Source organism: Lycorma delicatula, chromosome 9 (genome assembly GCF_047948215.1).
Source record: "Lycorma delicatula isolate Av1 chromosome 9, ASM4794821v1, whole genome shotgun sequence".
Taxonomy (NCBI): domain Eukaryota; kingdom Metazoa; phylum Arthropoda; class Insecta; order Hemiptera; family Fulgoridae; genus Lycorma; species Lycorma delicatula.
In genome coordinates this window covers 46,364,706-46,377,255 of record NC_134463.1, presented here as the reverse complement: position 1 = coordinate 46,377,255, position 12,550 = coordinate 46,364,706, and the positions used below count along the sequence as shown (strand labels likewise).

The following is a 12,550-nucleotide window of genomic DNA, read 5'->3' as shown; positions in this document are numbered from 1 at the left end:
AATTGAGAAACGATGTACGGTCATTTCCTAATGGTAATGGTCTAATATATTTTTACCAATACGAAGGACGGATAACCAGTTATAATAATATTTTTAAGATGAAGGCCGACTATTTTGAAAGCCGTATTCTTCAGATCACTCAAAGTTTGTTCTGACCAAACAGGTGCTCCGAAGAAATTACAATACACGCATAGGTTTTTATAAATTGAAGTGTTTTTAATTTTTATTAACGATTACTATTCTCACAAGATGAGTTTAATGAAAATAGAGGGGACAGAGCTTTCTGGCTGGACGGGAAGGGTGACCGAAATGAGCGTGCGTGCGTGCGTGCGTGTGTGTGTGTGTTTGTGTGTGTGTGTTTTTGTGTGTGTGTGTTTGTGTGTGTGTGTGTTTGTGTGTGTGTGTGTTTTTGTGTGTGTGTGTTTTTGTGTGTGTGTGTGTTTGTGTGTGTGTGTGTTTTTGTGTGCGTGTGTGTGTTTGTGTGTGTGTGTTTTTGTGTGTGTGTGTTTGTGTGTTTTTGTGTGTGTGTGTTTTTGTGTGTGTGTGTGTGTGTTTGTGTGTGTGTGTTTTTGTGTGTGTGTTTTTGTGTGTGTGTTTGTGTTTTTGTGTGTGTGTGTGTTTTTGTGTGTGTGTTTTTGTGTGTGTTTGTGTTTTTGTGTGTGTGTGTTTTTGTGTTTTTGTGTGTGTGTGTGTGTTTGTGTTTGTGTTTTTGTGTGTGTTTTTGTGTTTGTGTTTTTGTCTGTGTGTTTTTGTGTGTGTGTGCGTGTGTTTTTGTGTGTGTGTAATAAAAATGAAAAGGTGTTTTTAGATATGATTAACATACTTTCTCGTTGTTTGCTGAGAAATTAAAAAAATCTGATATGGACACCACATGACTACCTTGTACATCTATTAAATTACATATGCACACTTTTTAAAATGAAAAGTACATACAGTTTTATATCATTAATAACTTCTTATTTTTTTTCATATATATATTTTTTTTTTGTCTTCAGTCATTTGACTGGTTTGATGCAGCTCTCTAAGATTCCCTATCTAGTGCTAGTCGTTTCATTTCAGTATACCCTCTACATCCTACATCCCTAACAATTTGTTTTACGTATTCCAAACGTGGCCTGCCTACACAATTTTTCCCTTCTACCTGTCCTTCCAATATTAAAGCGACTATTCCAGGATGCCTTAGTATGTGTCCTATAAGTCTGTATCTTCTTTTAACTATATTTTTCCAAATGCTTCTTTCTTCATCTATTTGCCGCAGTACCTCTTCATTTGTCACTTTATCCACCCATCTGATTTTTAACATTCTCCTATAGCACCACATTTCAAAAGCTTCTAATCTTTTCTTCTCAGATACTCCGATCGTCCAAGTTTCACTTCCATATAAAGCGACACTCCAAACATACACTTTCAAAAATCCTATCCTCACATTTAAATTTTTTTGATGTAAACAAATTATATTTCTTACTGAAGGCTCGTTTAGCTTGTGCTATTCGGCATTTTATATCGCTCATGCTTCGTCCATCTTTAGTAATTCTTCTACCTCCATAATCTTTTCTCCTCCTATTTTCACATTCAGTGGTCCATCTTTGTTATTTCTACTACATTTCATTACTTTTGTTTTGTTCTTGTTTTGTTTTCATGCGATAGTTCTTGCGTAGGACTTCATCTATGCCGTTCATTGTTTCTTCTAAATCCTTTTTACTCTCGGCTAGAATTACTATATCATCAGCATCTTTAACTTTTCACCTTGTACTGTTACTCCGAATCTAAATTGTTCTTTAACATCATTAACTGCTAGTTCCGTGTAAAGATTAGAAATTAACGGAGATAGGGAACATCCTTGTCGGACTCCCTTTCTTATTACGGCTTCTTTCTTATGTTCTTCAATTGTTACTGTTGCTGTTTGGTTCTTGTACATGTTAGCAATTGTTCTTCTATTTCTGTATTTGAACCCTAATTTTTTTAAATTGCTGAACATTTTATTCCAGTCTACGTTTCCATATATATATATATATATATATATATATTTTTTTTTTGTTATTATTGAATTATTATTTATTGTAACATTTTTCGTACAATCAGAGGTTAATAATTATTAATAAATCAATATATTTAAGTTAAAAAAAGGAGATGAAGTAGGATTCGAACCGATGTTCCTTCACCTTGTAAGATCCAAATATTTCATTAATTAAAATTTGATTTGGCTATACTTCTGGAACCAACTAAAATAAGTACCAATTATGATATATCGTTGAAAAGCTCTCAATGAGGGCTTACTACTGCAGTTAAGAAAAAGTCCAGAGTCCAATTTTCTTTTTAATTTTGGCTTTTTTTTCCTTTTGCAAAAAAGTAAAAAGTTGTTAAAAGAAAAGAAAAGTGTTTTACAAAAGCCGACAAAATTTGAAACTGTTTCAAATCATTAAAAATTATGTAATTTCATTAATGACGAAAGCGAAAATGTCAGTCAAAATACATTTTTTAATAGAATATTGAAATGGAAAATTTGAATAGAATAATAGATGCGATTGAACCAAAAGGGGAAATTGGAAGTTCTCTTTATAAAAAAAGAGAACTTAAATTTTAAGTTCATCTGGTCAAAGTAAACGGTTTTTTTTTTGTTTTTTTTTTAAAGTAAAAATTTCAATAAAAAATGTATAAGCATCCAGTATATAATGTGTAAAACATTATTCTAATTTTTGTAAAATTTTGAGATCCTCTAAATTTTGACTGTATTTCCTACCCTTTTAATCGATGCTGACAAAAATTAAATGATATCAGTGACCCACATTTAGAAATTATTTTACCTAATTTTATAAAAATCGGATTATTTCAATTGACGATATCAATCAAATCGATAACTAGCAAAAAAAATATATATATAAATTATTATCCCACCCTCCACCTAACCATGTATCTAACTGCCCAAATGTATAACCAAAGTGTCATACTAATGTAACGGAATTATCCAATTATTCCAGAAACGATAACAAAGCAAAAAAATAGTTTATACCTCATCCCTTTATGGGGGTTTAAATAAGACCAACAGAAAACATTTATCTACCCACTGAGTAAAATTTTGAGATACGGAACCCATAAAGACTTTATATCCTGCCTCCTTAAGCAACTGTGAGAAAAATTAAATGGCGTTAATACTCGATATACAGAAGAAATCATCATGCCAAAATTTCATCCGAATTGGTCCAGCCAGTTTTAGAGATATAAAGCAAAAAGTGTAAGAGATATATATAGATATAAAGCAAAAAATCAAGCCTAGATACATAGGTAGCTATCTATATATTCATTAATATATATGACGAAGAGAGTTCTTTTTTGTTTGGGGAAAAAACTCGACAATCGCGACCAAATTTTTACCCATGTTTCTTGGCATACCCGAGAAGGTTTTTAGATTTATTTCATCTCGATAAAGCCGGACCGTCTAGCCAAAATCACGTAGCCAATTCAGGGGTTCCTCAGGGCCTCCCGAAACCATGGGACCTATCCCACGGCTGCAGAGCTCGCTTCGATCGCCATTCCCGTCCACCCAGAAGGCTTTGCCCCTGGAACACCGCACTGTTCGTAATCCTCATGATTGTGAGAACAATATTGATAAATAACAAATTATTCAGGCTTTATAGAAGCCTGAAAAAGAAACTAAATTACAAAACACAGAATAATAGTAGCTACGGTCGCTAAAGTATACACACATACCTTTAATGAAGAAAAATTCATAACTTATTTCTACATATATATTATTCTATTCGATTTCAGGTTTCACTTTTTCTTACTTTCCTTAACGGCGGTGATATGTATCAGCCGTGATAGTCTAGTGGTTAGGACCTCGCGTTGTGGCCGCGATAACCCAGGTTCGAATCCTGGTCACGGCATTACTTATGCATTTTTTTTTTTTTTAATTCTATTTGTTAGACATTAATTTAAACTATTTTTAATCTTTTCATTAATTAATGAATTTAAAATCTTTTTAAAAATTCAAGAAATAAATCAATTTTTTTTAGTCAAAAGTTGAGTTTGTAATTCAACGTAAGATGTTTCATTCTTTCATTTTATCTTTAAGATAAAATAAGATATGTCATATGGTACATCGGTGCTCTTAAATTAGATTCGCATGCAAAAATCATACGTTCGATAACATATTTTTTTCACCGTTTAACATAGTTACGTTGAATCCAATCTTATAGAGCTTTAAACATTAAAGGTATTTCGATAAAATTATCATGTTATTTAAAACCGTAAGAAAATTCATAACAATAATAATAGAAATGTTAATTTATTAATTTACGGTATTTTTATGGAATGTAAAAGTCAAACATTACGTAAGAAAGAAAAGAAGAGTATAAAAAGAACTTTCAAATGTAATATATTTATGGATATTAAATACCATAACCGTTACGGTTCTAGGCGATCTGATACGAGACGCTAGTATCTATACATACATCTTTCCGGAAATTTTTAATGATAATTATGTTTTTTCTTTTTTTACAAAGGGTTTTGAAAAGGTATGTAAAAACTCTGTCATGCAAAAATTTTATATATCTATGCAATATATATTTTACAATATACAATACATAACATCGAAAAAACAATTTCTTAACGTGAAAATCAATTATAATACAGCAAAATAATAATTACCTAAAGTCTACTGATTCTTCGAAAATTTAAAATTAAGATAATATCGAAAATAAATGTTAAGAACAGAACAAAATATTAATCTATTGTAATAATATTAGTAATTTACATTTAGGCAATGCATTTTAAGCACAGTCGGTGTGGCCGTCGTTCGTTAATTGACAACCCACATGGGTTTCTGTTATACTGTACGAATACGTTAATACGTTAAAGTATTAACGTATGAGGATGTGTTGTAATAACAGAAACAAATAACAAACTGTAGACATGAAATAGCTTGCGTTTAAATTTTATTGATACTACAAGCACTAATGGATCTCGATCTTTAATATAAAGTGATAATTATGTTTTTAATCTTGATCATTAAGTCACATTTTCGTTTGATGCTGTTTTACAGTCCTTTCGTTCCAAGCTAATTTAACCTCGACATAATTACCCGTTATTTGTTTTACTTAATCCTATCTTTATCTTTTTTCATTATTACCTTCTACACATCCTTCTGTTAACAAATTAACTGAACCCGAATTAGTTAATATAGTCCGGTTAGATCTAAAGATACAAATCTTGTCTTAATGTTACCACGAGCGAAAAATTCCAAGTTTTTTTGTTACTAATTGTAACCCTGAATTTCTAGTTACAACATTCTATTTCCTAAACCAGCTAGCATTCTTATTTGCTAACGATTTTATGAAAACGTTTGCATTATTTGGAATGACTGACGTCTATAACATATAATCAAGTTGCATTCTCAACAGTAGATGAGTAAGATTCATTTTCAAATGCAGTATAAAATTAAGCGTACTTCTTGAAATCCCAAATATCTATTTATTTTTAATAAAACTTTGAAACTGTTTTATTTTTCCCCTGTCTTATATAACCCTAAAGTTTTTCTCCTTACGAAACAGTCATCCTACACGATGCCTCATTTTCTTAGAAATAAATTTTTCTCATCACAAACAAATTTTTTGTTTTTCAGAAAGATATTTTCCATAAGCTGTTTACAACGCTATATTACCACTATTTTTAAAAAAAAACAATCCGTAAATATTACACAGAAAAACACCCAAATGCTTATATTTATTTACTTTCTCTATTAACTGTTATTTATTATATTAACAATTTTCATTTACCTTCAGAATCCCTCCCAACTTGTGAACATTAAATCTTACAAGTTACTTTTAAATTCGTTATAAGTTCCACTTATCATAATTTGAATATTTTATGGTGAGGAGCACAAGGCAAACATATAAATTAGTATTGAACATTTATTATCCGATATAAAGAATCCCTTCCAGTTCATTTTTCAAATCATTTATTTACAAGGCAAACAACAGTCTGTGAGTTTAAACAACCTGTCAGAATATGTTGAAAAAGAATTGGCCGTCCCCACTCAATGTCCTTATAAAGATTTGAAAATAATGCTATAAATTTTTTAAAAGCTTGTAAATTGTACAGTTAATAGTATACAAAAAAAAGATAACCTTTCTAAGAAAGAACTATCGATGAATTCTTTGTATTTAAATTTTAATTGTTTAGCAATTCAAACAATATTATTTTTCATAAAATTTTAAACTAATAATTAATGACAAAATAAATACGTATATTTTTTAATGATGTATGCATTCTTCTTTATATAACAAAAATTTAACTCTACATAAAAAAAATTATGTTTATGATAAAAGATTTTCTTTCATTAAATCTTTTATCATAAACATAAACATATAAATCATTACCAATATTGATTACTATATTCAGATTTGTTATTAGTTACAATTTTACATATTTAATGTGTATGCCTTTCAAATTAAATAAGATATAAGATTGTTTACTTTAAAATTAAATATATATATATATATAATATATATATAATTTTATATTTAGTCAATTTTTTTCGCCTTTCAAGTAGATTATAAACATTTTGAATAAATAATGAATTTTCCTATCTAATTTTATATTTTTATGTAAAGTAATAAACTAACGCTAAAATATATAAGTACAGTTATGATAGCATTAAGTAGATTCTAAATAGACTAGTAAAGCCAGCTACTTTTACACGGACTTGAATACTAGATCGTGGATACCGGTGTTCTTTGGTGGTTGGGTTTCAAATAACCACACATCTCAGGTATGGTCGAACTGAGAATGTACAACACTTCATTCACACTCATACATATCATCCTCATTCATCCTCTGAAGTATTGTCTAAACGGTAGTTACCGGAGGCTAAACAGGAAAAAGAAAGATTCTAAATAGAAAAAAATAAGGGAGTTTGATAAAAATAATTGTATTTTATTTTGCAGTAGATAGCTAAAAATACTTGAAAAAATGAAACGAAATTCAGTTAATAATTTTTTTTATATATCCTTTTTACGATGTGAAAATTTTCTTATATAGTATATCTTAATGATTCGTAACTCTTATCGAGCTAGTAGTTTGTTGTATATGACAGAGTCTCTTCGGAAATCTTTTTTTCCCCTGCCTCTCGGAATCAGACCCCCAGTTAAGCATGAACACGGTTCCGGGAGGTACCTTTGCCTCTAGTCGCCAGACGAGGCAACCTTCTTAGGTTCAGTTAAGTGAACCCAAAGGTACAAATATTTGACCGTAATTTTTTATTTTATTTATTACAAGTATTAGATAATTGTATAAAATATTCTTCTAATTCATCGTTATTTGTAGTCAATGTTTAGGTACAAAAAGATTTAGTAATATATATATAAAATAAATAAAAAGAAAAAAATGACTTTTAATTAGGCGAAATCTTGAGATACTGAAAAAGACCTTGCTCTACAGCCTCACCCCCTTGACCTTTTAAGTTTGGTCAAAATCTGATGGAGTTTGGTCAAAATCGGTCTAGTGGTTGTGAAGATATAAGGTGATTTAGAGGCCAACACCGAACATACGTACGTACAAACATTAACTTCCGAGAAATTTCCATCCGGTTTCTTGGGTTCCTTAGTTCTCAAAACGTCAAGATCCGTGAAAACTGTACATAAAAAATTGGACCGATTATTACTTTCCCTTCTAGAGCTATAGGACTGCTATAGCGCTATCTTGACGGGAAAGTAAAAATAATACTAGATGGGTTATTTTTACGATTTACCTTTAACTATTTTTAATAAGTGTCAAATTAAACAAACACGTCTAAAGAAGTTATTATTAGTTAATACAGAGAGTTTACCAACGATTTAATGTTTAAAGATACTACATAGTTTTCTGGTTAGATTTATTTTTCAATATGAGATTTGTGGAGTCCTTACTATATTACCAACGTAGAATGTTAGAAGATGTATTATCTGCGTTATTTAAAATAAGGCCAATGGAATATACTATGTATTTATATTTACCAAATTTGCTCATTATGAAGAGTCCATTGTTCGTAAATAAATAAATAGAACTTTTATTCTTATTAGTAATATGTTGTACAGATCATTTCAGTAATGGATATGTATGATGTTCTATAGGTTGAAAAATCTAATGTGGGCACAACATAACTTCCTTGTACACATATTAAATTATATTTACACATTTTTTTTTTAAATGAAAAGTACATAAGATTTTGTCGTAAATAACTTCTGATATTTTTCCATATTTTTATTATTATTATTTATTATTGAATTACAATTTATCGTATTTTTTTTACAGAGGATAATAATTATTAATAAATCAATATATTTAAATTAAAAAAAAAAATTAAAAAAAGGAGATGAAGTCTGATTCGAACCGATGTGCCTTCCCCTGCACATCTGTTCGAATCAGAATTTACTGAATTATTTTTAAATTAAACTTTATTGAATTATTTTGTATTGTAAAATTCTTTTTAAAATCAGAGGTTAATAATTGTTAATAAATCAATATATTTTAATTTAAAAAAAGAAGTTAACAAAAAGAAAAGGAGATGAAGTCTGATTCGAACCGATGTTGTTCCTTCCCCTTGATCCAAATATTTCATTAATTAAAATTCTATTTGGCTATAACTCTGGAACAAATGAAAATAAATACCACTTATGCATATCGTTGAAAAGCTCTCAATGAGCACTTAGTGCTGCAGTTTTGAAAAAAAACCAAAATCCAAATCTTTTTAGATTTTGATATTTTTGGACACTTATGGTTGAGTCGATTGCAATCAAAAAGGGAGGAGCACAACTAGATGTTACAACAGTCCTAAATCAAAAATTTCAACATCCTACGGCTAATCGTTTTTTAGTTATGCGAGGTACATACGTATGTACTTACATACGCACGTATAAACGTCACGGCGAAACTAATCATAATGGATTCAGGGATGGTCAGGTCAAGATGGATATTTCGGTTGAAATCTGAAAACCGAAATTTTTCGCGATCACAATATTTCCTTTACTTCCTACAAGGAACTAAAAAGGAACTGCCTCAGCATTTGCCTAGATGAATCAATGCGAACCGTGCTTGATTAGAGAAGCATTATACAATAGAAAATTCATTATAAGGTAAACAATACATGCGATTAAAACCCATATTAAATATTTAAATAAACATGAAATTACATTAAATACACGAAGAATATAAAAAGATTATAAAAAATAACTAAAAAATAATTAACAAATCAAAAGACGTTAATGAAATATAGGAATATATTTATATACTCGTTAAACGGGATGCAGAAACTTATGCATTATTTTTTTAATTTGTTAATTATTTTTATTTAACAATTCACCAACAGAATAACAGTCTTTCACTTTTAATGGTATTTTAAATAAATTAGTGGGAAGATTTTTTTAAAGGGTTCGGTAATTTATTAAAAATTGCATCAACGGCATAATAACGCGCTTTCTCGTAAGCCCAAGTACTGTATTTGATATAAATGAAAACAGTCCTGTTGCTTAAACTCACCGGGTTGGTCTATTGGTGAACGCGTCTTCCCAAATTAGCTGATTTGGAAGTCGAGAATTCCAGCGTACAAGTCCTAGTAAAGGCAGTTACTTTTATACGGATTTGCATACTAGGTCGTGGATACGGGTGTTCTTTGGTGGTTGGGTTTCAATTAACCACACATCTCAGGAATAGTCAAACTGAGACTGTACAAGACTACACTTCAGAGTATGATATGTATGAGTGTAAATGAAGTAATAACTGAACGGTAATACCCGGAGACTAAACAGGAAAATGAAGAAGGAGTTCTGTTGCTTAGCTTGGTAGAAGTAAATTTTTTTTTTTGTTAATAAGTGATACTTGTTTATAAAAAATATAATCATAAATAGAAACACAAGAAATAAGAATAAGGATTTAAGGATAAATTAACAAATTTAACTTTTTAAATATCGATCTACAGGATTAATTATTACAAGCGCCAAGCAGTAGCCAAACGGGCTGGTCTAGTGGTTAACTCGTCATCGCAAATCAGCTGATTTTGGAGTCGAGAGTTCTAAGGTTGTTCAAATCCTAATAAAGGCAGTTACTTATATTCGGATTTGAATATTAGATCCCGGATACCGGTGTTCTTTGGTGGTTGGGTTTCAATTAACCACACGTACTCGAATGAGGACCACACTTCATTTATATTCATACATATCATCCTCTGAAGTAATACCTACAATGGTTCCGGAGGCTTAACAGAAAAAAGAGGGAGAAAATAATGATCTGACAGCCGATTTAGCACCGATAAAACAATCTTAAGAGGCTAATATTGAGAAATATTAATCATTTTATTTATTTTGTCGTACAATTTCTACGTTTGATAGAAAATTTTAAGTAAGTATTTTTTTTTTTCGTAGATATTCCACAATTAATTATTTATTACCACAAATATAATGATAATATACCCTAATATTCTCTAGATAACATCTTAAATGAATACCTTTAAGATTTTGTACACTTGTACAAAATTATAGTTGATTTTGTACATTTGTACAAGCTAATAAACTTGTACACTATATCACTCCATCACAATTAGTAATATAACTGCGGTACTTTATAATCAAGTGTAGTTCTTGTGATATTTTTTCTTCTGAAAGTAAATGCATATAGTATAGTCAATTTGTATTTTTATTTGAAAATCCTTACCTACCGATTGATGTTTTTTCCATATGTTAGGGGCGATGAGGGAAGCTTAACTCCAGATTTTTAACATCCCCTCCCATAGATTTTTCAAAAACTCAAAAGTTTTTTGAAATGCGTTTTTTCTGAATCTATGCATTTTAGAGAAAAGTTTTTAAAACAAAAACTGTAGAGGACATTCTCCTCTACGATTAATGTCCATGAAGTTATGCCGTATAATTTGAAATTGAAATACTAGGTGGCGCTGAATTTTAAAAAAACGTGTTTTTTCGGGGTTTTCACCGGAAAAAATTTCGTCTATATTGCAGATGGAAAAGTTGTTAATCTCAAAAAACAGACAACTTTTATTTAAACAATTTTCTTGTACGACTTACCGTTTGAAGCTGTAGCTGGTGAAAGTGTGAAAATGTTGTGAATTGGGTACGTGTTCGAAACCGGTCTAGTCGTATACAACGTTTTTTACAACTTCAGCGGCACCTAGTATTTCAATTTCAAATTATACGACATAACTTCAAAGACATTAATTGTAGAGGAGAATGTCCTCTACATTTTATGTTTGAAAAACTTTTCTCTAAAATGCATAAATTCAGAGAAAAACGCATTTCAAAAACCTTTTGAGTATTTCGAGTTTTTCAAAAATCTATGGGAGGGGGATGCTAAAAATCTGGAGTTAAGCTTCCCTCATCACCCCTAACTCATGGACAAAAGATCAGTCGGTAGGTAAGGATTTTCAAATACAGCCTATTTTGATGACAAATTGCCTGTATTAATTATGAACAGATTATATTTTCAGGCACTAATTTATTTATTTTATTTTTTCTATTATAGCAGTTGTGAATTAAGTGAGTTTTCCCTGTAACAGATTAGGATTAATATTATTTGTAATTAACAAAGTGGACACTAGCATATCGAGGAGTCTTGGGCTGCTTTTTTAGGTGTGCAGGGACACGTAAAGCAAATTAACAACACCAGGTACCGCTATCAAACCCTTCTCAGATCAGCCTTTAAGTACTATTCTGTGATTTAGGATTATGAAAGAGAGATTATTAGTTTGAAGATTGGGGTTGTGTAAATAAAATCCCTTTGGAAGCTATTTCATCTGGTCTGAGTGCACACCAAATGCCATATGAAGTTGGATGAAATCTCTTGGGCATTGCTTCGTTAAGAGTCTAAAAGTTATTTTCATTTATAATCGACTTATGGACTATGATATTTTTAGTACAGTTATCAATATTCCATACAGGATTAATAAAAAGTATAAATTATTTAAATTTGGTCAACCGAATGTACATCACTAATAAATATAAAAAGTTTTAATTTAATTTATGAAAGTGGAGTATATGTTTTCAACGAGAATTTTTATTCTATTAAGAAAACGTTTAGGTAATATATATATATATATATATATATATATATATATATATATATATATATATATATATTAATATGGTTTATAAATACGACACGAAATGAGTTTTTCAAACAAAAGGTAAACAAATAAACCACCATATACATATATATACGTTTATTGAACGACTTTTATAACATGATTTCTCCTTTGTTCTGAATAGTGAAAAATGTAAATTATATGAATGTTAATCAAATCGCAACTGATATTAGATTTAAATAGACAAAGGGATATACTATTTTAGATTTTATTTCATCTGACTTATGTACTGTTGAGAATTGAATTCATACATTTCTGTGTTTATATTATTTTAATTTTTAAGTCATAGTAGAGTTTTTAGTATTGCTAGGATTTATTAAATTACGTGTTCCTGCTGATAGATTGATGTAGCATACTAAGCTTTTCATACACTGTTCTGTTGAACTTCTTTACCGTAAAATAGAACATCCCCGCTTTTCTGTTAAA

At 29.9% G+C, this 12,550-nt stretch overlaps 1 protein-coding gene and 1 non-coding gene across 2 annotated transcripts in view; both read left to right on the top strand.

The window, feature by feature from the left end:
* Positions 1-12,550, top strand: part of LOC142330227 (aminopeptidase N-like) — a 149,934-nt gene that overhangs the window by 5,707 nt on the left and 131,677 nt on the right. The window lies entirely within an intron of this gene.
* TRNAH-GUG (transfer RNA histidin (anticodon GUG)) lies at positions 3,813-3,884 on the top strand. The gene has a single exon. It is a non-coding gene; the product is annotated as a tRNA-His (tRNA).